Consider the following 26045-nt stretch of genomic DNA (forward strand, 5'->3'; position numbering starts at 1 on the left):
TCGGTAGGATTTTCAAAAACTTAGGCGAGCACTGGGCTGCAGCTAAGCCCCCGAGTGGGAGGTTTGCTCTCCACTCGGTAGGTTTTTCAAGAACTTAGGCGAGCACTGGGCTGCAGCTAAGCCTCCGAGTGGGAGGTTGCTCTCCACTCGGTAGGATTTTCAAGGCGTACCTCTGGAGAAGGAGGTAGCAGTTGACCTGCACCTCGTCCTTCCTGCAGAGCACACGTTGTATTTGTGGCGTAGCTCAGAAGGAGAGGGTAGCAGTCGACCTGCGTCTCGTCCTCCTTGCAGAGCGCACGTTGTATTTGTTGCGTAGCTTGGAAGGAGAGGGTAGCAGTCGACCTGCGTCTCGTCCTCCTTGCAGAGCGCATGTTGTATTTGTGTCGTAGCTCAGAAGGAGAGGGTAGCAGTCGACCTGCACCTCGTCCTCCTCGTAGAGCGCATGTTGTATTTAAACTTAGGCGAGCGCAATGTTGCAGCTAAGCCTCCGAATGGAAGGTTGGCTTACCACTCGGTAGGATTTTGTTTAACTTAGGCGAGTACTTGGACTGCAGCTAAGCCTCCGAGTGGAAGGCTAGCTTACCACTCGGTAGGATTTTCAAAAACTTAGGCGAGTACCTGGACTGCAGCTAAGCCTCTGAGTGGAAGGCTGGCTTACCACTCGGTAGGATTTTGTTTAACTTAGGCGAGTACTTGGACTGCAGCTAAGCCTCCGAGTGGAAGGCTGGCTTTCCACTCGGTAGGATTTTCAAAAACTTAGGCGAGTACTTGGACTACGGCTAAGCCTCCGAGTGGAAGGCTGACTTACCACTCGGTAGGATTTTCAAAAACTTAGGCGAGTACTTGGACTGCAGCTAAGCCTCCGAGTGGAAGGCTGGCTTACCACTCAATAGGATTTTGTTTAACTTAGGCGAAACTGATTTCGCAGCTAAGCCTTCGAGTGGGAGGCTGGCTCACCACTCGGTTAGGATTTTTTTACAGACTTAGGCGAATCAGATTCGCAGCCAAGCCACCCACTGGGGGATTGCTTTATGTGGACAAAAGTAATAACAATTACTGGGAAAATTATAAAGCTCTTGTCTTTGATAAATAAACTACAGAAGTACTTTTATTACAACTCATCCGAGTGAATACTTAAGTGTAGAAGGGGCGGAGAAGCTCCGCGTTCCAAGCTCGGGGCTCGTCGATCTGATGCTCGACATTGTAGAGACGGTATGCTCCATTATGGAGAACCTTGGTGACGATGAAGGGACCTTCCCAAGAAGGAGCAAGCTTGTGTGGTTTCTGTTGATCCACTCGGAGAACCAAATCTCCTTCCTGGAAGGCTCGACTCTTCACGTTTTTGGCGTGGAAGCGATGCAAGTCTTGTTGATAAATGGTCGATCGGATCAGGTCCATCTCCCTTTCTTCCTCTAAAAGGTCGACTGCATCCTGCCGTGCTTGTTCTGCTTCAGCTTCGGTGTAGAGCTCGACCCGAGGAGCATTGTGGAGAAGGTCACTCGGCAAGACTGCTTCAGCTCCGTAGACCAAGAAGAACGGAGTTCTTCCAGTCGACCGGTTGGGCGTGGTCCTTAACCCCCAAAGCACCGAGGGAAGTTCGTCGACCCATGCACCAGCCGCATGCTTGAGATCACGCATCAAACGGGGTTTCAACCCTTTGAGAATCAAGCCGTTGGCTCGTTCTGCCTGTCCATTCGACTGTGGATGGGCGACTGAAGCATAGTCGACTCGTGTGCCTTGAGACGTGCAGAAAGCTCTGAATTCTTCGGAATCGAAGTTTGACCCATTGTCAGTGATGATGCTGTGCGGGACTCCATATCTGAATATTAATTCTTTGATAAAGTTGACAGCGGTACCGGCATCGAGGTTCTTGATGGGTTTGGCCTCAATCCACTTGGTGAACTTGTCGACTGCTACCAGCACATGGGTGAAACCGCTTCTTCCTGTTCTCAAAGGGCCGACCATATCCAACCCCCATACTGCAAAGGGCCAAACAAGTGGTATGGTCTTTAAAGCTGAGGCGGGCTTGTGTGACATATTGGAGTAAAATTGACATCCCTCACACTTGTCGACTATCTCCTTTGCCATTTCATTCGCTCTTGGCCAATAAAATCCGGCTTGGTATGCTTTGGCCACAATGGTCCGGGAAGACGCATGATGGCCACAGGTCCCCGAGTGGATGTCATCAAGGATTATTCGACCTTCCTCCAGCGTTATGCATTTCTGACCAACTCCAGTCGCGCTTTCTCTGTACAGCTGTCTCCTTATCATAGTAAAGGCTTTAGATCGGCGGACGATCTGTCGAGCCTCTTCTTCGTCCTCCGGGAGCTCTTTCCTCAAGATATACGCGATATACGGTACTGTCCAATCGGGAGTGATCACTAAAGCTTCCATGATCAGGTCGACCACTGCTGGAACTTCAACCTCAGTCGGATCCGTAACACTCTTAGGTTGCGGAGCTTCGTCGGTAAAAGGATCTTCTATGACTGATGGAGTATGGATATGCTCCAAGAACACATCACTGGGGATGGCTTCTCTCTTGGATCCTATCTTCGCCAAATCATCAGCCGCTTGATTTTTTAGTCGGGGTATATGGTGGAGCTCTAACCCTTCGAATTTCTTTTCGAGCTTCCTCACTCCATTGCAGTATCCATTCATGGCTGGGCTTCTAACATCCCACTCCTTCATCACTTGATTGACCACCAAATCAGATTCGCCATAAACCATAAGGCGACGGACGCCGAGTGAAATGGCCATGCGCAACCCATACAAAAGTGCTTCATATTCTGCTTCATTGTTGGAGGAATCGAAGTGGATCTGGAGCACATATCTGAGCTTATCTCCTCGGGGGGAAACCAAAACTACCCCAGCACCAGAACCATTTAACATCTTAGAACCATCAAAGAACATGGTCCAATGCTCCGAGTGAACTTGAGTCGGCTGCTATTGTTCAATCCGCTCGGCAAGGAAATCTGTTATAGTCTAGGACTTAATGGCTTTCTTTGCCTCAAATTTGATATCAAGGGGAAGGAGTTCAATCGCCCATTTAGCCACTCCACCAGTTGCGTCTCTGTTGTGTAGAATCTCTGACAATGGTGCGTCGCTGACGGCTGTAATGTCATGATCAGAGAAATAATGAGCAACCTTCTTCATGGTCATGTAGATCCCATATACGAGCTTCTGATAATGAGGATATCTTTGCTTCGATGGAGTCAAAACTTCAGAGAGATAATACACTGGGCGCTGAACTTTGAAGGTTTTACCTTCCTCTTCCCGCTCGACCGTAAGTACTGTACTGACGACCTGTCCTGTGGCTGCAATGTAAAGCAACAGAGGCTCTTTGCTGATTGGAGCAGCAAGCACCGGCTGGGTGGAGAGCAGAGCTTTTAGCTCGGCAAACGCTGCATCAGCTTCTGGAGTCCACTCGAACTTGTCTGCCTTCTTCATCAGTCGGTAAAGAGGCAACGCCTTTTCACCGAGGCGAGAGATGAATCGACTTAACGCAGCCAAGCATCCAGTAAGCTTCTGGATGTCGTGCACACGCACAGGGCATTTCATTCGGAGTATGGTGCCAACTTTTTCTGGGTTAGCATCGATTCCTCGTTCTGAAACGAGAAAACCGAGTAACTTTCCGCCAGGTACTCCGAATGTGCACTTTGATGGATTGACCTTGATACCATACCTCCTGAGATTGGCAAATGTTTCAGCTAGGTCAGTCAACAAGTCGGAACCCTTTCATGACTTGACCACGATATCATCCATGTACGCTTCCACATTCCGACTAATTTGAGTGAGTAAACACTTTTGAATCATTCTCATGAACGTGGCTCCGGCATTCTTGAGACCGAATGGCATGGTGATATAGCAGAAGCACCCGAATGGAGTGATGAAAGCTGTTTTGATTTCGTCAGGTCCATACAGACGGATCTGATGATACCCGGAATAAGCATCTAAAAAGACAATCTCTCGCATTCCGCAGTCGAGTCGACAATTTGGTCGATGCGAGGGAGAGGAAAATGATCTTTTGGGCAGGCCCGATTGATATGTTTGAAATCAATGCACATGCGAAGTGAGTTTTCCTTCTTAGGAACCATGACGACATTGGCGAGCCACTCGGAGTGGTATATCTCTCGGATAAACTCTGCTGCAAGGAGTCGAGCCACCTCCTCGCCAATGGCTTTTTTCTTCTGAACGGCGGACCGTCGAAGATGTTCTTTAACATGTTTCACTTTTGAGTCGACTCTAAGGCGATGCTCAGCCAGCCCCCTGGGAATACCCGGCATGTCAGCTGGCTTCCATGCGAAGATGTCCCAGTTCTCACGGAGGAACTGGATGAGTGCTTCTTCCTATTTAGAGTCGAGTGTTGTGGAAATATGGGTCGGAGCCGCGTTGGGGTCAGTTGGGTGGATATGAACTAGCTTCGTCTCCCCAGACGACTGGAACGCTGACTCTGTGGCGGGCTTCTTGGCCCGCAACAAATCACTCGGATCTGCATTTTTCTTGTATCCTTCCAGCTCTACCACTGTTATCTGGGCATCCGCAATCTTCGAGCCTTTCTGGAAACACTCTTCTGCCTTCTTCCGGCTGCCAGTGATAGTGATCACGCCTTTGGGGCCAGGCATCTTTAATTTGAGGTATACATAACATGGTCGATCCATGAAGCGGGCATAGGCTGGTCTTCCCAAAATAGCGTGGTAAGCGCTCTCGAAATCCACGACTTCAAATGTCAGCTTCTCTTTGCGGAAATGCTTCGAGTCGCCGAACACTACATCCAGAGCTATTTGACCGAGTGACTCAGCCTTCTTTCCAGGAATGACTCCGTGAAAACTCATGTTGCTGGAGCTGAGCCTGGACATCGGAATGCCCATTCCCTTGAGCGTCTTTGCATACAGTATATTCAACCCACTGCCGTCATCCATTAATACCTTCGTCAGTCGAGTGCCTTCGACGACTGGGTCGACCACCAGCGCTTGCCTCCCAGGGGTGGCAATGTGAGTAGGGTGATCGGACTGGTCGAACGTAATGGGAGTTTGCGACCATTTCAGATAGCTTGGTGTCGCCGGGGTGACCATATTTACCTCTCGGTTGATCACTTTCAGTCAACTTTTGCTCTCTAAATCAGCAAAAATCATCAGCGTGGAATTGACATGAGGGTACCCTCCATCACTGTCCTCCTTGTCCTCGGACTTGTCCGACTCCTTCTCTTTGTCCTTGGGTTGTTTTCCTTGAAACTGCTGGATTAAGAGCCGGCACTGGCGAGTGGTATGTTTCGGGTAGATGAAGTTACCCTCTTCGTCTTTCTTCATGTGGATGTGACACGGTAGATCCATCACGTCATTTCCTTCTTTATCCTTTACCTTCTTGGGGTTCCAAGATCCTTTGGGCTTCCCTTTGAATTTGCCCTGAGTCACGGCCAGAGCCTCTCCAGGAGCAGCTGGCTCGGCCTTCCGCTTCTGCTTCCGACTGGAGTTTCCTTTTTCTGATTGACTCGGCTTATACTTGCCACTCCGGAGCCTGTCCTCTTTTTCACCGTTAGCGTATTTGGTGGCAATCTCCATCATTCGACTCAGGGTCATATCTCCGGTTCGACCAAACTTCAGGCTCAACTCTCTGTTCTTGACACCATCCTTGAAGGCGCAGACCGCTTGATGGTCCGACACATTCTCCACGGTATGATGCAAAGTGATCCATCTCTGGATGTAATTTCGCAATGTTTCACTCGACTTTTTTATGCAAACTTGCAGCTCCGTCAATCCGGCCGGTCGCTTGCAAGTTCCCTCGAACGTCCTGACGAACACTCGGGAAAGATCTTCCCAGGTGTAAATGCTGCTAGGAGCTAACTGATTCAACCACGCCCTGGCCGAACCCTCTAACATGAGTGGCAAATGCTTCATGGCCACCTCATCATTACCACCACCAATCTGTACCGCCACTCGGTAGTCTTCAAGCCAAGTTTCAGGCTTGGACTCTCCGGTGAACTTACTTACCCCAGTCGCCAACCTGAAGTTGGGGGGTATCACTGCGGCTCTAATGGCTCTGCTAAAGCATTCTGGACCTGAAACATGGACTCGGCTGCTAGTGGGCACATCTCTGTCATGGCCACCTCTATGAGCTCTGTTTCGATCGACCAAACCTTGCACGATGATGGATCTCGCGTCAAAGCCTGGTTCTCTGGGGTCGACCGGAGCTCTCCGCCCAACACTGAGCTGGCGCCTGTCATCTTGCTGCTGATGGGCGTTAGACCCACTTCTCGGGGGAGGAGTGGGCACTCGACGCCTATCATCACGATCAAATCGGTCATCATAGTGGTCCCGCCGGCCTTCACGTCCCACGCGCCTCGGAGGTGACCTTGGGCTGTGAGCCGACTGAACAGTATTCGCAGCGACGGATCGACTGTGAATCCTGTTGCGCGACTGTGACACAACTGAATTCTGATCTCCTGCCGCCCGGAGCAAATCCCTGATCTGCATCAAGCCTCTTCCAGCCTCCGACTGAGAGGGCTGAATTGACTCCGCTATACGGGCTGCAGCTGCCAAATTCTGAATGGGGGTTCGATATACCTGAGTCGATTGCGGAAAGAGCTGACGTCGGCTGGAGTCAGGTACTCGTTGACGCGCATGCTCGTCGAGTGCTCGCTGGAGGTTCTCTAGTCGAGTGCGTTTAGCCAAGTTGACCAAACGTGCCTCTTCCAAGGCATGATCCTCAGGAGTTTCTCCTGCGATGGGAGTATGCAGGGCATCCATGTTCCGGCGGCGAAGATCTTCTCTTTGCAGAAGTGAGTGGTTCGGGCTGATATTCTTCGTGGGCCTGAGCGGTGTCGCCTCCATCGTCCATCCCGTCGATGCGGGGGAAACCGGGAGGGCTATGAGGCCCGTTGACCATCAGGACCTCCGCCGCTGGATCACTGCTGTCGCACTCGGATGCAGTCTCTACGGAGCCAGTCGACAGATCGAACAAGTCGTAGAGAGATTCGTCGGGCTCAATTGCCGCGACTTGGGTGGTGGCCGATTGGCGAGCCACTGCGTGTCTCACCCATCGCTGAAGCCTCGACCGACCGGAGCGCTTGCGCTGGCGGGAGACAGGGAGGGAGGACGGCACAGGAGTCGACTGGTATGGGGTAGACGGCTGCCGCAGCAGGACGCCGTGGACACACGCCCGAAAGTGCGTCGCCCCACGGACGGGGAGCGCGTCGATGTCGAGTGGTGCCTCCTGGAGCCAAGCGGAGTCGTCGGCGATGAAAGCGAGCGCAACGAGACAGATCTCGCGACCGTCGACCAGAGCTCCGCCAGAAACCATGATGACGGCAATCGGACAAATTGCAACTTCTCCAAAAAGTCGCTAAGACACCTGCCCCACGGTGCGCGCCAACTATCGTGGTCCTAAGTCTGACAGTAGAATGGGGGGTAGGTATGGAGAGGCAAGATCCTATCTATGGAGTAGTTGTGTACGCAAGGGATTTACGAGTTCAGGCCCTTCTCGGAGGAAGTAACAGCCCTACGTCTCGGAGCCCGGAGGCGGTCGACTGGATTATGTGCGTATGAGTTACAGGGGTGCCACCCTTTACACTGAGGAGGGGGTGGCTTATATAGAGTTCGCCAGACCCCTCCGGCCCTCAGTTATGCAGGGTTTAAAGTACATTAAGACAGGGGGTTACTGGTAATGCCCTCATAAAGTGCCATGAAGACTATTAAAGCTACTTAATGACAGACCGTTGCATGCTGAGTGACTTTAGGTCTCCTGGCCGTCGAGTGGTTAGCTTCATGGTCGAGTGGCTATCTTCATCGTCGAGTGTCCTTGAGTTCGTCGAGTGAAGTCCCTCTTGGTCGACTGGAAGGTAGCTTCTTCTAAGGATGTCCTTGGGTAGGGTATCCTAGATAGGTCCATGACCCTACCCTAGGTACATGACTTCATCACTGGTCGCTCTCCCCTTCGCCTTCGCCGTCGCCTTCTTTGCCCGCTCCAAAGCCGTTGTCTTCTCCTTCACCATCGTCGCCGGCGAGGCGCGCAAGGAGCAGTAGGGCGGGGATGGAAGCGAGCGCAGCGGGCGAGTTTGAGGAAGAGGGAGAGGGGAAGGAGGGCGCACTGTTCAAAAAAAAACCGTCCGGCACCTTATATGAAGTCTCTTCCGAGTGGCTGACTGGTAGGCCCGGACGATTCTGTCAAATCCCGCAACAGGCGCGCGCATGATACGTGGCGAAAAAGGTGGCGCGGAGATCGAGGCGTCCTTGCCTTATCCCATCCGAGTACCGCGGCCTCCTCCGCTTCGCGCGCTTCCCGAAATTTCGGATCCCGTTAAATCCGCAAATAGCAGAGCAACTTGTCAGACGGCAGATTTCCTCCGATCCGTCGCTCGGAAATCTCCAAGTTCATAAAGTTCACTCGGCAGATGCAAAGAATGGATCAAGGCGACTGAAAGAGAAGTTGACACCATCACTAAAGTCATTGGTCCAGAGTAAGACACTCTCACAACATGAAAAGCAGGTCGGAAGAATTCTCAACTCCTTCCTCACTCAAACCTCGATCCATTCGGGGGCTAATGATGAAGCCATGTACCTAGGGTAGGGGCATGGACCTGTCCAAGGTACCCTCTCCAAGGACATCTCTAGAAGAAACTGCCTTTCAGTCGACCTGGAAGGATTCCACTCGACGGACTCGAAGACACTCGACCATGAAGACTCACTCGACCACCAGGAGATCTAGGGTCATTCTGCACCCAAACGGTCTGTTATTAAGTAGTCTTTATGGCCATGATAGCACTTTATGTAAGGCGTTTCCAGTAACGCCAGGCCTTTATGTACATTGAATCCTCCGCTACGTGGGCTGGCTGGGGTCCTGGCGCACTCTATATAAGTCACCCCCCTCCACAGGCAGAAGGGTTCACACCCCTGTAACTCATACACATATAATCCAGTCGACCGCCTCCGGGCTCCGAGACGTAGGGTTGTTACTTCCTCCGAGAAGGGCCTGAACTCGTAACTCCCTTGCGTATACAACTACTCCATAGCTAGGATCTTGCCTCTCCATACCTACCCCCTATTCTACTGTCAGGCTTAGAACCACGACATGGATCAACGCCGGACAATGAGGAATGTAAGAGTAAGGAAGAGAAGTGTATAAATTCGCAACTGTGAAGGTATGTTCTATGACCCCTATATTTTACACTTGAAATACTTCAAGTAGATGTAGTAGTATGTCTGATATGTGCAAATGAGAGTAAGTCTTTATATTTAAGACAAATCTTTTGTTCTAGTAGCTGAAATAATTTTGTAACCTTTGTTCTGTTTAGTTTAGACAATCAAGACTTGTCGTGGCACTAGTACAGCGAGCCGCTATACAAACAGTTTTTAACCCCTTTCCGCGATGACATTTTAAACCGTCGTCTTGCCAGTGTGTCCAATAGGGGGTCCTTCCCACACAACCCGACACCGTCGGGGATAGGGAGTAGCAATGCATACGTTTTGTATAACTAAGCGTATGCAATGCCAGCATCTATCCCAAACTTGAGTCTTCACACAACTGTTTGTGATATCTCGAATATCCCAAACGCTTCATCCTTGCTACTCATTTGTGCTCTCATTACCATCCCAGTCGATATTCTGTGGTGCTACGTTTACGAGGCGCGCACAATCACAAACAGTTCACGATTATATGACGTGTATGATAAGTAGACAATCACACACATTCACTTCTCCCGAACCGTATGTGATATATATTAAGAAGATTAGGTAATCATCGTATAAGTGTCGGATAGGATTATGAAACGTCGGACCGCTATACTAGTGTCGTACAGGATAACTATCGCACTCGCTATTCTGTGGGGCAACGTTTACGATGCCTACCACATAAAAAACAATTCATAATTGCAAAGCGTGTACGATAAGGCGACTATCACAAATATTTTGTTTGCTCCCATAGTTTGTGATATTGTCTCACATCACACACGCTTTGCAAATGGCAACTGTGTGCATGATTGCACATCTTTCCTCTTTGTGAACCGCGTCAGATTATGATGTATATCACACACATTGTGCTTTACGGACCGTGTGCGCCGTAATGACCTACATAACGTATTTTCACCCTAATTTAATTGCTGCTATTTAAAATTGTACCGAATTTCAATTTAAAAGTAGGCTACAACTTTGTTCATATCCATCAGATTCAACAACCAATGCTTACTCTATTCACAGGTACATATGTTCAAGAATTACATGAAAAAAGAATTACATAAGCACCAAATAAAGAATAATGAACCAGGGTTGTATACTCCGGCAAAAACAACGGACACCAACCCTGATGCCTGCAAATGCATACGCCCACACCTTCAACCGCAGCTATACTATAGAGGAATGGAAATAATAGCGCACTACAGCAAAATGGCGGCAACCTTAAAATATGCTATTGCTATATCGCGCTATAACATGCTCCATTCATAGAGGATCAACTAGCTATAACGTGCCACCGCCATGAATGGATCATATAGCGTGCTATTAGCGACCTTATAGCGCGCTATTTTTTTCAATGACTACAGTACAAACATGCCGCGCCAACCGACTAATCAAACGATTCGCTTCGAGGAACATCAACTGTCTTGTCTTCTCCAGGGGCAGTGGATGCTGGTGGCAATCAAGAAAAGGAGATGAGTCAATGGCGTCCGATCTGCCTGTCAAGATACCCAGCGAGAGGGCGTGGACACGGATGCCACCGCCATGAATGGATCAACTAGCTCGGAGTAGTACCAGCACCAAGCACATGCAGTGGGAGCGAAGAAGCCGTGCGTGTTATTGCCGGCACATTCATTCATTCAGCATGCATGCTTGCTTGCTAGCACTACTACAGTACTACAGTATTGGTCTTCATTGCCCATTTTGCATACGTGCTCCACAGCAGCAATATACGAGTACCCTTGCGCAACATTCGTGCGCCTTAATTAAAATTGGCCAACGAGTGACCCACTATGTACTGCCAGAATATCTCGCATGACTTTGATTTAGTGAACCCTTTCCGCTTTTCATGTTTTTCATGTGTTCTTCTGTTGAAATCACGACTAGCCATTTTTGGCAATAAATAATTCAGCATGGCCATTTCACACAAAAAGATATCACACGATTGTATTTACAAGGATTTAAAATATTCATCGACTCTTTTTTAATTTACCCAATGTCAGCTCTAGAAAACATGTGGCCATTTTTTAAAGTTAGAGAATGTTTTTTTTATCAAGTACAAGAACACCTTTAAAAAACATTGGCGTCGACATTGAAACGACGTGCCGGTCTTTTCCATGAATGTTTTTTGAAATGGCATGACCATAATTTGAAATATGATAACAATTTGTATATACATTTTATAAAATGTGTCAACTCTTTTAAAATTTCATGAACACTTTTGAATGTGCAAGCACTTCCAATACATTTAGTAATTTTTTTAAAAAAAAAGGTGGAATAGTTTTAAATCACTGACATATTATTAAAATCTTTTTTTGCGAAAACATATTATTAAAATCTGAAGGTGCATTTTTTATTATTTGACAGAAAAGTATTTTTGGCGGCATATTTCTTTATCTTTACCTATTAATAAACCAGCTATTGCTTCTGGTCGTACGTCGTTGTAATTTTTACAAAAAAAGTCCCTATAATTTTTGGTAATTGAACCCGCAGTCCATGTTTAAGTGAATCTGAGAAAACGCTTCATTTTTGCAGAAAACCCCCTCCATTTATTAGTTTTCAACCCGTAATCCTTCCCCAGTTTCCCCTCTGCCCCGACTAAAAAATCCCCTCTACGCCGGCCGGTGCCCGACCGCCCGATTCAGCGCCTCCGGCCGGAGACCGCCCCGCCGCCGACGAAGGCCACGCCGGTGATCTCCCCCCAGCCCGCCTTCCCCTCTTTCATCTCCTTTCTACTCCTCTCTCGGCCCCCTCGAGCTCACCTCGATCCATGGCCTCTCCTTAAACCTAGCTCCGGTCACGGCCACGACCGGCTTCGCAGCTCCCAGCCGCCATTGCCTGCGCCTCCCCCTGTGTCTCCCTCACCTCGCCGTGCAGCACCGTGGCTGTACGTCGCCAGCGCCATCAGTGGCAACCCGCTCTAATCCACCTGCACGCCATAGACAACGGCCATGGAGGACGCACCTCCGGCTGCTCACTCGTCGCTTGCCGGCCAGTACCTCCACCACCATCTCATCCATCTAGATTAAGGGTGCTTTAATTTCAACAGATTTTCTTCTTCTTTGCAACATGGTAATTTGCTGAGATAGAGTCTTGATTTGAATTATTGCAGAATGGCAATCTGCTTTATGTTGGCATTATCATCTCAGGATAATCCATATGTTTTCCTATGACTTGAGGAGTTGTTGATGGATGATATACATAGGCTACCAAGTGGTAGCTCCAATGTTGCAATTGAGGTCAGCAATGGGTGCTTCTCCTGGGATGGCTCACCTGAGATACCAAGGCTGAAGGATCTGAATTTTCAAGCTCAGCAAGGCATGCATGTTGCACTCTGTGGCACGGTCGTCTCTGGAAAATCAATTTTGCTCACTTGATATCTTGGTATGGTGCCAAAGCAATTAGGAGAGGCCAAGACTTGCATAACAGGGGCATATGTCAGCCACACGGCATGGATACAGAGCGGCAACATTCAGGACAACATACTGCTCGGCAAGGAGATGGAGAGTCAGAAGTATGGCAGGGTCCTTGAGTGGTATTCGCTAAACAAATACTTGGAGATCAAAATCATTGGAGAGTGAGGCTGCACTCTTAGTGGCAGGCAGAAACAAAGGAGTCAGATAGCTCGAGCATTGTATCTGTATGCTGACAACTATTTGTTCCATGATCCGTTCAACGCAGTTTATGCTCATACAGGATCCCAATTTTCCAAGGTAAAATACAATCTCCTTTTGTTACTGAACCTTTTTCCTACAATATTCGTATTTGTTCCGCTTGAAAAAGCTAGGACTAATCTTTTGATAATGTTATGTAGAATCTTTGTTGAACTCCCTTGGTGTTAGTTGTTCTTGAACCGAAGAAATGTGCGGTCTGGAATTGACATCGTTCAGTTCCTTGATGAAAACAAAGTTGCATGTCCTTTTAGTCTAAACGTAATATAAATCGCAGTTATGACCTGCCATTGCCATCTGGTACATTGTGTTTATAAGTGAGTAATTGGTACGAAGTTCAGATTACCAGTTTATGTTTGTCTTGGCAGATCGATGGTTTCGCCGCGGTCGTCGGGAGAAATATCATCAATGGTACGGGAAAAATAGGTAGTCTGAGGCGGGCACCCACACCAAGCGGACGACCCAGGAAGGCAGCTCTGCAACTCCGCCTCATGCCACTTCCCATCTCTATGTTTGTGTCAGACCCAGCGTAAGGTAGTGGCAGAAGAGGAGGCCGGGAAGAGAAGCTCCAAGGTAGGAGGCTTTTGATCTGAAGGCAAGTTGGACGATCTGCTCACAAAGACACCTCTATTCTGAATTTCTACTTGAAAAGATTGATCAGGTCAAAAATGTACCTTGGCTATGTCTCTCACTGTGTGCTGAACAATGTTTTGCTTATTTTCATCTTGGTTGTTGACATTGGTGGTGTTATCTGTCAGAGAAAGTTGTTGAAGTGGAAGAAGAAGATGAACCTATACAAGAGCTGAAAAAAGGACGTGGTAGAAAGAAGGAAGCGAAGCCTAAACAGTATAATGATGTGAGTTCAGATTTCCTATGTTTTCTTCCCTTCTTCATCAATATGATAGCATAGTTGTCTTCCAGATTATGCGAATGTCTTTGGTTGTCATATATTGTGAATGCATTATAGTTTGATGTGTTGTCTGTATTAACTGCTCAACATACTTTCCTTGAATAATTATACATAGACTGTTCTATCCCTTATTATTTCAAAAAATTCCGATTGACCGCTCAACCTGTGACAGTACTACCTCGCCCAGCCGCGCATCCAAGACGCGACGCTTGCTGGAAAGCTGGTCAAGTAGGCCCTCGACTGCGAGTTTTAGCTGATTGGTCCTGCACATTATCCTAATTGCTACAATAACGGACTTACAACAATCATGCTTTCTATATTGAATTTTTATATTCGACCTCACCATTGCTTAGTTTCCTTTCCTGATGTCAAGACACAAAGAATTTGAGATTCAATTTATCTTTTTTAGTTTTTACACTAGAGTGCTTCATTTATATGTATTACTGTAGATACATGGGAATCCTTAAGGTGTCAGGCTTGTTCTTATTATTGCTCATGCAACCCTAAACTTCAGTTAAATGTACTACTTTTCAGGTTTTAGTGTCTGGATCTTCAATACAAAACAGAGTCGATTGTATATGTCAATTCTGTATTGGTTCTAGGCAAGTAGGTTGACATGTTCATCTATTATCATGAGTGTTGTGTTTACACTTGCAGTTCAGATATTAAGCTTAAGCTAAAGATCTGACTGTACTGTCTAGAGGTGGAATGGTAAGCTCTCTTTATGGTTCTTTTTGCTAAATATCTTGCAAATGCCACACTAAAGTGGGTATCAGTCCAGTATGTTCTTATGTCTATGCATCCGGGAAATGTTGACGCTTTATTGGTTTTGGTCACAAAAGTGTTCTTATGTCTATGCATCCGGGAAATGTTGACGCTTTATTGGTTTTGGTCACAAAAGTGTTCTTATGTCTATGCATCCGGGAAATGTTGACGCTTTATTGGTTTTGGTCACAAAAGTGTTAGCTGTACATGCTTTCATCTTGATTATATATTATATGGAGTTCTTAATAATACTACTTCTCAGTTAGTTCATTGAAGTAATGATACAATCAATTGGATGTTTTTCTACGGTTATTGATCTAGCAGAAAAAATGTTGTTTTCACATCATTGTTTTAATCCAATGTTCAGCTTTCATGCTATAAGCTTTACTGCTTTACTGATTTTCGTAGGAAATGTTGAACGTTCGTATAAATTGAATCAATGTGGCCTTACATGTAGTGCCGGTACTGTTAAATTTGTAGATATCTTATTTTATTCAGCAGTAACTTTATTTTCTTTTCACTTCTTTTTTATAAATGTCATGGAGTCAGTTATAATAGTGATTTCTTTTCCTTCTGAAAGAAATTGTTTATCTGCTTTGGGTTTCAATTTTAAGGCCATCTCGGTACAATCTGCAACTACTTATAGACTACTTCATCTGGATGGGTTTGCAACTTTGTGTACAGTTTGCTTCAATACCTCTGGTACCATTCTACTGTCTGCTGCTATTTTTCCATTTGTTCAGTTGCTACCTCTACCCGCCAAGTTGATTTTCTGCAGATAGAGTTGAAGGTGAGGGTCGTCTATGAGTTATCGTCCGATATGGTGGCCACTAAGTTGAGGTGAACGTAGGCAACGTTGGTCATGCTCAATAGGTAATGTCACAGCAGCTGAATTTCTTCATAACTGGCATAGGCAGTTATCTTCTTATGTGCTGCTGTTTCTAGAGGTAACCCCCTAATCAAATAAAATTTTGGCGTCTGATTCATCATACAATATTTGTGTGCTTGGCGGAATAAACTTCTAATATGACTTTCTATACTTTGTTAGGCGAATGGTATGTAGCATGCATGTACCATTATATACATCTAGCCTGCCTGTAAGTGCAGTAAGAAATAATGATATGATGAGCTAGGGTGAGAATTTCAAAGTGTTGGAGATAGAATCAGGCTTTTATTTCTTGAATTATTTGAGGTGGATCATATATGTAAAACTTCAAATAATTTCTGAACCCACTAGATGTTGCAGCGTAGAACTACTACTTCTTCAACTTGAAAAGGGTCAATGATTTTTTCATAGCTGCATCGTTAGCTTATCTATTGACTGTGGTTTTCTTCCTGGTAGTTATAACTAAGTTTTCGCTTTACTGTAAAGTGCACATATGCAATTGTGAAGGGCATCGAGTTTTTTCTTCAGAAGCAAAGATCGTAAGCTTCTCTTATTCCCAGCAAAGCTCTCTACTTTATTTCAACTATAGAGTAGAGGGGCGAAGACAATTTATGAGTAGAATGGTAGTGAAGAGAGGAGCTGCATAGTGTCTTCTCGTCGTGACAACTATTTTTTTACCTCTACTGTTTTGCAATAGTTGACTTGATGTTTTGCCTTGGCTGCTTTGCTGTGTACGATGGGTGGTTGTAGTTGCTGCCTGTAGCATTGTATGGTTGAAGTGTTTTGTCTTTGACGCAATCCAAATTTTGGCAGCACTTGTTTTGGAGACACGGGAGAAGACATGGGGTGACGTAGTAGTGTGTGGGGCGGGCGGAGCGCCGGGAAAGGCCACAGCAACACCTGCGCTTCAATCAATTACGATGGCCTCTGATCAAACCATACTAAGCCAGTGTAAAGGAATTGACAAAGTGCAAAATTGTTCAAAGAAATATGACTTGGGGCAACGTAGCAGTGTGTGGGGCGGGCGGAGCGCCGGGAAAGGCCACAACAACACCTGCACTTCAATCGATTATGATGGCCTCTGATCGAACCATACTAAGCCAGTGTAAAGGAATTGACAAAGTGCAAAATTGTTCAAAAAAATATGGCGGGTGGTCCCACATCTAAAAATAGAGGGAGAACTCAGTTATATCAAACATGTGCCTTTTTTGTCAGACAAAGAAAAGTGTACTATGAAAGGAAATGTGTGCCATTTTTATCAAATGCCTCCTATCCCACCCCCACCCATGTATTTCTCCCAAGTCATATGCCCTTCCCATGCTGCCTTTGCCTCCTTCCTGAATCACCAGATCATCATCGATGTCGGCCGCACCCGCACCATTGTCCCATCCACTTCTTCATTCTCCTCTCCTACTCCCTGCAAGTGCCGCAAGCTATGGCCAACGATTTTTACTATGCTCTTGTCATTATAAAAGTCTCACGTTCTGGAACCTACACACTTAAATGTCTGTTAGAGATGTTTATCACATAGTAAACTATGTGTTTTACCCATGCCAACGGCACGGATGGAAGGAAAATAAGCGGCGATATGGATGAGATGCCTGTTGAAATAGAGGACGTGGATCTGCGTCAGGGAGGGGGTCTTAACTAAGGACCTGAGCTATTTTTCTGTCTCCCGTTGCAACGCACGGGCATTTTTGCTAGTAACATAAAAGTTAATTTTGAATTCAGTCACCTAAATAAATTTTATTAAAAAGATCATCAAAATATACATTCGTCGAACTATTTAATAAAAAAGTTGGTAGCCGTCGGGGTCCGGCCCAGTCGACCGCGTTGTGGGCGAGGCGCTCTGCATGATCCGGATTCCAACGAAACCCACTCCTTTTATTTGTGTGCGTTTGCGCGCCTCCGTTCAACTCACACTCGTTTTTCGTGTGGTTAAAAAATACGGTATATGCCCTGCTTCTCCACAATCCACGGCGCGGCGAGCGGCGATGGGTCTAGTCAGTCGCCGACGGCAGGTTGCCGAGTGGCGCGGACATGCTTGGAGTCAGCCCTCCCTCCCTGCAGCGTCACACTCGCGCACGCGTCCACCGGCTAAAACAGCAACACACGCCAGCCCTGATGCCATTGGCGCATCAGCAACTGTACTACTGCTGCGACCGAGCAACCAAAACATCCGATTCCATCCGTCTTCTCGAGGAGCAGTAGTCAGTAGTAGATGCTGGTGGCAATTAAGGTGGGATTAATGGCGTCCGATCTGTCTGTCAAGAGAGCGAGCCAGAGGGCGTGCACGCGGGCCCAGGACACGGATGCACCGGAAGCGCCATGAATGGATCAACTGGCTCTTGTACTTGCACCAGTATACCAGTACGTAGATTAGTAAGCAAAGTGTGTTAGCCTTCTTTAAACAAGTGCAGAAATTTTAATTAGTGGCAACTGTTTGGAGTACATGACCTTCGGGATTACTAATCATGTGCCGTCAACAGCCCAAAAGAAAAGAAAGCTCCTTGTGGTAAATGTGGTCCTTTAAATTAATCATGGTCAAGCAGAGATAAGGGGAAGGAAGACACTAGATAATAGGGTAGAAGGTCGAGACAATGACTAGCATCAACCCAACACCTTTTAAAAACCAAAACTACTGTGTGGACGACGCATGCCCGGACGACAGCGACACGATGCGCAATATTTGTCAGATTTTAGAGGCGATGGGTCACAAGGCAGATACGAGATAGAGATATGCAAAGATACATATCCGTGAAACGACAAAAGCTGCTGCGTCCAGAGGTCTTCTGCCACGGCGCTACCATTAGACCTCCATCGCCATTAAGAGAGAGAGAAAGTAAGATCGTCCTGTGAATGCCGATTTGCACGTCGGTAGCAACAGCGAAGTCCTTAATTACAAATTGACCGTGCGATCTGTTACAACACTAGATGCTCTACTCTTTCAGACAGTTTTTTTTTGGCAACACTCTTTCAGACAGCTTTTTTTTTTTGAGGGTTCACTCTGTCAGACAGCTATGACAGTCTGAGCCAGCTTCGGTTTGCCAAGCGGCAGGCCTCTAGGCCGCGCGGACGGATCCTGGACTTGGTCTCGGCCCATTTCACACACACACCATACACGCTCCTGATCTAAAAAGAAAGATCTTAGACTTGGAATTGCCCCTCCTTTTATTTTATGTTCTTAATTACTTGACCTCTACCTACCAGTTGTATACATAACCGATGCTACAGTAGTCACTTGTGGGCATTCATCAAGAGCAACGGCGGATGGTGTTAATGATGTGCTGCCTTGCTGCTGCTGCCAACCGGTCCCAAGTAAAAATGTGACTTGAGGAGTACCTCACGAGAAACACACGAAAATGGTTAAATAGGAATTCGCTGGGCGACCGGGCGCGCTAGGCTATGGTTCCTCCCCCGCCTCCCGTCCCGGTCGCCGACGCCGGCGGCCGGCCGTGCGCGCCCCGCCTCCCTCTTCCCCCCCTCTCCCTCCCCTGCGCCCCCGCCAGGGGCCAAGGAGAGAAGGTGTTGGAGGAGGGAGAGGGTTGCGCCAGGGGAAGGGTGCGGCTACCCTCTCTCTCCCTCACTATATATAGGGGGGGTGGAGGAGGCGGCCTAGGGTTCCCTAGGGGATGGATGGCGGCCACAGGAGAAACCCTAGATGGGTTTGGTTGCCCCACCCCTAGGAAACTTGCCCCCCAAGCCGGGAGGGGCGGCTGCCCTAGGGGAGGCGCCCCCACCTCTCCAGGTTACGTGAGAGGGATTGGGAGGGTTGCACAGCTTCTTAGTAGGCTGGTGTGCCCCCTCCTCTTGGCCAATAAGGCCCCCCAACGCTTGTCGGGGCCTCCGAAACACCTTTCGGTCATGCTGGTCGTAACCCGGTATTCCCAGAACAATTTCGGACTCCAATACCCTTCGTCCAATATATCAATCTTCACCTCCGGACCATTCCGGAGTTCCTCGTCACGTCTGGGATCTCATCCAGCACTCCGAACAACCTTAGGTAACCACATACTATTTCCCATAACAACTCTAGCATCATCGAACCTTAAGTGTGTAGACCCTACGGGTTCGGGAACCATGCAGACATGACCGAGACATCTCTCTGGCCAGTAACCAATAGCGGGATCTGGATACCCATATTGGCTCCCACATGTTCCACGATGATCTCATCGGATGAACCACGATGTCGAGGATTCAGTCAATCCTGTATACAATTCCCTTTGTATATCGATATGTTACTTGCTCGAGATTCGATCGTCGGTATCCCAATACCTCGTTCAATCTCGTTACCGGCAAGTCACTTTACTCGTTCTGTAATGCATGATCCCGTGACTAACTACTTAGTCACATTGAGCTTATTATGATGATGCATTACCGAGTGGGTCCAGAGATACCTCTCCATCATACGGAGTGACAAATCCCAGTCTCGATTCGTGCCAACCCAACAAACACTTTCGGAGATACCCATAGTGCACCTTTATAGCCACCCTGTTATGTTGTGACGTTTGGCATGCCCAAAGCATTCCTACGGTATCCGGAAGTTGCACAATCTCATGGCCTAAGGAAATGATACTTGACATTAGAAAAGCTTTTAGCAAACGAACTACACGATCTTGTGCTATGCTTAGGATTGGGTCTTGTCCATCACATCATTCTTCTAATGATGTGATCCCGTTATCAATGACATCCAATGTCCATGGTCAGGAAACCATAACCATCTATTGATCAACGAACTAGTCAACTAGAGGCTCACGAGGGACATGTTGTGGTCTATGTATTCACACATGTATTACGGTTTTCAGTTAATACAATTATAGCATGAACAATAGACAATTATCATGAACAAGGAAATATAATAATAACCATTTTATTATTGCCTCTAGGGCATATTTCCAATAGTCTCCCACTTGCACTAGTGTAAATAATCTAGTTCACATCACTATGTGATCGTAATGAATCCAACACCCATGGGGTTTGATCATATCTCGCTTGTGAGAGAGGTTATTAGTCAATGGGTCTAAACCTTTCAGATCCGTGTGTGCTTTACAAATCTCTATGTCATCTTCTAGATGCAGTTACCACGTGCTATTTGGAACTATTCCAAATAACTGCTCTACTATATGAATCCGGTTTACTACGCAGAGTCATCCAGATTAGCGTCAAAGTTTGCATCGACGTAACCATTTACGACGAACTCTTTTACCACCTCCATAATCCAGAAAAATCCTTAGTCCACTAGTTACTAAGGATAACCTTGACCGCTTTCCCGTGATCCATTCCTGGATCACTCTTGTACCCCATGACTGACTCATGGCAAGGCACACTTCAGGTGCGGTACACGGCATAGCATACTGTAGAGCCTACGTCTAAAGCATAGGGGACGACCTTCGTCCTTTCTCTCTCTTCTGCCGTGGTCAGGTCTTGAGTCTTACTCAATACTCACACCTTATAACACAACCAAGAACTCCTTCTTTGTCGATCTATTTTGAACTCCTTCAAAATCTTGTCATAGTATGTATTCATTTGAAAGTACTATTAAGCGTTTTGATCTATCCTTATAGATCTTGATGCTCAATGTTCAAGTAGCTTAATCCAGGTTTTCCATTCAAAAACACTTTTCAAATAACCCTATATGCTTTCCAGAAACTCTAGATCATTTCTGATCAACAATATGTCAACAACATATACTCATCAGAAACTCTATAGTGCTCCCACTCACTTCTTTGGAAATACAAGTTTCTCATAAACTTTGTATAAACCCAAAATCTTTGATCATCTCATCAAAGTGTATATTCTAACTCCGAGATGCTTACTCCAATCCTTAGAAGGATTGCTGGAGCTTTGCATACTTATTAGCACCTTTTAGGATTGTCAAAACCTTCTAGTTGTATCACATACAACCTTTCCTCAAGAAAATCGTCGAGGAAACAATGTTTTTGACATAATATCTGCAGGATTTCATAAATAATGCAGTAATTGCTAATATAATTCCAACAGACTCTTAGCATCGCTACGAGTGAGAAAGTCTCATCGTAGTCAACTCCTTGAACTTGTCGGAAAACATCTTAACGACAAGTCAAGCTTTCTTAATGGTGATACTTACCATCATTGTCCGTCTTCCTTTTAAAATCCATCTGTACCCAACAGCCTTACGACCATCAAGTAGTTCTTCCAAAGTCTATACTTTGTTTTCATACATGGATCCTCTCTCGGATTTTATGGCCTCGAGCCATTCGTCGGAATCCGGGCCCACCATCGCTTCTCCATAGCTCGACATTGGGATGAGGAAAAGATTTTCGTTCGTTCTTTTTGGGCGGTAGCTGCAGTAGGATTTGAGTTAGGATTGAATCATTGGACGGTTGCTCAAATTAGAATCGGGATAAAGCTGGGTCTGATCCGATCCGATCCGAAGCAACTTTTCCCCACTCTTTCTTTCACTTGACACAAAGGGGGAGCAGAGCAGCCTTTTATCCTATCCTGCTTCTTCCATCACCACGATTGCATCCATCCATCATCATCTTCTTCCCCCAAATGATGGGATTCTTTCCATGGCTTCCATTGGAAAATTGTCCTCGGAGAGTTCATGGATTTGTTTGTAGTGTAGCCAAATTGGGGGCGTGTGTAAAGAAGATCTCGTTTGGGGAATGATGAGAAAAGGTGGCACGGAATGGAAAACAAAACAATACAGAAGATAGAAGTGGGGATTGGAAAGCTGCTGCGGTTATAATAATTGGATAATCACGAGCAGAATCGAATCGAATCTCAAGATGAATGGGGATTAGGACAAACAGAGCAATGATTGATCCCCATGCTCTGCTCTCCTCCATTGGGAGATGAAGAAATGGGGATCGCCGATCGCCAGCCGCCATTGCAAGCGACAAGCAACACGATAATCACACTGCATTCGGAGGAGGGAGGAGGGAGAAAAATGAGGGCTTTAGGGTGGTTGTTTACCTTGGTGGGGAGGATGGAGGCCTTGAAGAGCGCGAATCTGGAGGGGGGTCTGGGCGTTCCCTTGCTTCCACCTGGTCGCTGCGACCGGGTTCTTGGGCTTCTTCGGCACGCTGTCAAACAGGGCAGCGCCTTGCCTTCGCTTGCGCTTGCCGCCACGGGCGGGCGGCCCGAAAGAGGGGCCGGCGCCAGTGTTGGCAGTGCTCCGGGCAGGGCGCGGCTCGTCTTCATCATCGTCATCGTCGGGCCAAGTCTCCATGCCGCCACCTTCCTCGGAGCCTCCTGCTCCACCACCGTCGCCTGTTGCGTCGTCCACCAGGGTGGCCGCCCCCAAGTCACGGTCGTCCACATCGCTTTCCACCCTGTCCGGCAGGTAGTCGCCACCCGGCCCCACAATGGCGGCCGTCGCCTCAGACATGTAAATCTGCACTCCAGAATGGAGTCGCATCATGACGAGAGCAAGACTGAGAAACAGAGCTAAAGGAAGAAATGAAGAAACTTACGGCAGGCGGCGGCTCGTCGCGGGAGTACGGCCGCTTCCTGTACCGCCAGTTACCCTCCGACAGCTTGAGGTTGGAGATCTCGTTCACCATCCACGTGACCTCGGCAGTCGGCATCTACTTCGTGCACAGCCGGCTGGGGTCGCGGCGCCCGCTCATCCGGAAGATCGGATGAGGGCGGCCCTGGAGCGGGAGAATTCGGCGCTCAACGAAGGCGATGAGGAGGTCGGCGCCCATGAGGCCCTCCGACTCCTGAGCACCTGGAGTCGGCCGATGGCGGCCGCGGCATCCGGCGACACTGGCTTTGGCTTGTAGCCCCAGTTGGGCCAGGGGCCCGGTGGGAGGACCGGCCTCGTAGGCCGGCAGGTTGATGAAATCGACAGCCGGATCGACGTTCTCAACATAGAAGTAAGATTGCTGCCACATCTTCAAAGACTGTGACAGCTTGACGACGGGGAAGGCGTTCCGTTTCGCCGGCCGACGCACGGCGACGAACCCGTCGCACTCGGCTGCTGTCTCCTTGGAAGAGGTGCCAAGCTTCCCATAGAAGAATGCTCCCCACAGTTCGAGTGTGGGGAGGATGCCGATGTAGCCCTCGCACGCCGTGACGAAGGCGGAGAGTAGAGTCACGGTGTTGGGCGTGAGGTAATGAGGTTGGAGGTGATTGAAGTCGAGGAACGAGCGGAGGAAGCTGCTCACCGGAAGACGAAGCCGCGGAGGAAGTGCTAGCGGAAGACGACCCGCTCGTTCCCCCTTGGCGCCGGCGAAATCTCCGCCTCCGGCGGCACCCGTGCCTTGACGAATGCCGTGTTCGGCATCCGGCGTGTGTCGCGGAGGAAGGAGATGTGATCCTCGATCACCATCGATCCGTCCCAGTCGCCGCCCTTCTCGCGCGCCATGGCTCCAGGCAGGGCCGTGAAGGAGGAGGAGCGTGTCGGCGGCAAACGGTGGCAGCACCACGGCAGCACGGAGCGGCAGTGGTGGCCATGGAGGAGAGATCAGAGGAAGAAGAGAGAGTGGGAGGGGGTGCGCGAGCTTTGCCGCACCTCTCCCTCCCCTACTTATAGCCCTTGGGCTACGAAGCTGAGGGGGCGGGGCGTGGGTCGTGGGATTAACTGCGCCGACGACCCCCCATTTACCGCGCGCATTCACCACGCCTCGAGTGGTCGTGGGAATCGCAACCGCCCCCCTCGGCGCAGCGGATCCGCCCGGGTGCCGAGGCATGGTAGTGGCGGGCCCGGCCCACTATCACGTCCCATCAGTGGCGTGGGGTGGCAGGCTGGCCGGGCAGACGTGCGTCGCGTGGCGCGTCTGTGGCGGGCGGCAGCCCAGAAGGCTTAGCAGGCACGCCACCTGTTTTTCCCGCCTTGAAGTTCAAAAAACGACCAGAAAGTCCCGCCTGGCCAAGGCCGACTCCAACAATCGACAAACCGTGAAGCGGATCGAACATTTTTTCCGGAGCTCGGTGGGGAGGGAAGCTGCTGAGACTTCACGGCCTCCCGACCACAACGCCTCACCGGCTTCGGGGACTACTATCGGAGTAATGGGCCACGGGTAGCCTCACCCGAGTCCCTGGATTTATCAAGACTTTGGGCCAGCTCCGCCTTGCTGAGCCCCAAGCTGAAGCTCCGCCTTCCAGGGGGCCGCTAGCTCAACGACCGGCCACCGGAGGGCGGCCAACTACCAGCAGACGGCACCGCGAGCGGCCGACTTCACCCAGCCGGCCTCTAGAAAGGGCGGTGTCAAGCAGCCGGCCACCTCGCGGCCTTAGAGTTTGTGCCCCCTTCAAGAGGACGTGATGGGGCGTGGCTACAGTGAAGCCCTTATCCTCAAATCGTGGGCTCGGCGTGGCCACAGTGCCCCGTACGGACGGAGATCTCGACACGGCGTGACATTGTTGCCACCTACCCTTGACGTCACACTGGACAGGCGAAGCCCTGCTCCCCACGACGGCCTGTCGGTATGGCCCGCGGGCTGCGGGCCCTCCCGGGCAGTGACACCCCAGAAGACGGCGCACGACGGATCAGTCGGCCAGGGGAGGGCCGGCTTCCAGCAGGCGGCCGTCCTCACCCTCGAAGCAAGGGCGCCATTAACCTGATGAGACCAGGGGTGGCTACAGTGATCTTCCACCATGCGGCGGGACTGTAGCCACGCTGAGCTAACCAAGCCCGCGTCAATAGCAGCACGACTACAGTGAACGGCCTATCGGCTCCGTACCAGACCAGTCGGCGGGGCCCACTAGGCGACGGGCCTCAGTAGTCGACGGAGAAGCCGAAGGCCAAAGACGCTGACAGCCGGGCCCAGCAGCCGGCCAGATTATCATTGTACCCCTGGGGGTAGGCCTATATAAGCTCCCCAGGGCACTCATGCAAAGGGTTCCCACGCTGATAGAACTAGCCAGATCATAGAGCAGGGGAGAGCTAGCCTTGCCTTCTCCTACCTCTAGCATACAGCTCAAGGAGCACATTTGTATCACTTGTGCCATAGTGATCATGCGGAGACCCCGCAGAGCTGGAGTAGGGGTATTATCTCCAAAAAGAGCCCCCAACCTGGGTAAAGCACGCCGGCGTTCGTGTCTACGCCTCATCCCGCTTTTGGGCACCGAGGACGTTCTACCCGCTCCCATCATAATAAGCCATCCGTTGGCATATGTCGCACACCCAAACCCCGATAGTGTTGGTCGTTGCTTTGTAATACAAGGCGGGGGAAAACCCTTTTTCGTAAACACACGAAAAAGAAAGACAAAAGGGTCATGGCTTAGAGATTGCAAGACCACAGTTTCATCGCGGCCACATAGGTAGGATTACCGTGAAAGCGCGAGGAGCACCGTAGGTAGAAGGAGTCTTGCAGCCACGTCCCACGTAGGCGCAAGGTTGACCTCGACGGGACGTTTTATGTCTGACTGATGAATCCTGCACTTCCGGACAGTTTAATTAGGCCGGCAAATCAAGTCACGGTTTCTCCCTGGCCTGAGCTCGTCAATTCTTCCGGGATCCGCGGTGCCGGTGCGGACGGCGGTCGGAGTCGGCCGACCGGACAGCAACGGCCGCAAGCCAACACGCCAGGACCTGAGTCACGGGATCGACATAGTACCTTGCCACATCTTTGCCGGCACGCACTTCTATGAGCAATGCTAGACTCATGGCCAGGCTTTTTACAGAGTTCACGGAGTAGCAAACGTGGAGGGGTGGGATTGGA

General features: G+C 48.9%; 1 long non-coding RNA gene across 7 annotated transcripts; it reads left to right on the plus strand.

Annotated features, from left to right (window-relative positions):
• The first annotated feature begins 11743 nt into the window (after positions 1-11743).
• LOC123106416 (uncharacterized) lies at positions 11744-16650 on the plus strand. 7 transcript variants are annotated; one of them, XR_006451335.1, is made up of 5 exons: positions 11744-12874; positions 13201-13493; positions 13591-13688; positions 13915-15380; positions 16207-16650. It is a non-coding gene; the product is annotated as an uncharacterized lncRNA (long non-coding RNA). The 7 variants fall into 7 exon arrangements; XR_006451333.1 differs by having other exon boundaries at positions 13201-13688; XR_006451337.1 differs by having other exon boundaries at positions 13201-13688; positions 14277-15380.
• The last annotated feature ends 9395 nt before the right edge of the window (positions 16651-26045 follow it).

This window comes from Triticum aestivum, chromosome 1B (assembly GCF_018294505.1).
Source record: "Triticum aestivum cultivar Chinese Spring chromosome 1B, IWGSC CS RefSeq v2.1, whole genome shotgun sequence".
NCBI classification, from domain to species: Eukaryota; Viridiplantae; Streptophyta; class Magnoliopsida; order Poales; family Poaceae; genus Triticum; species Triticum aestivum.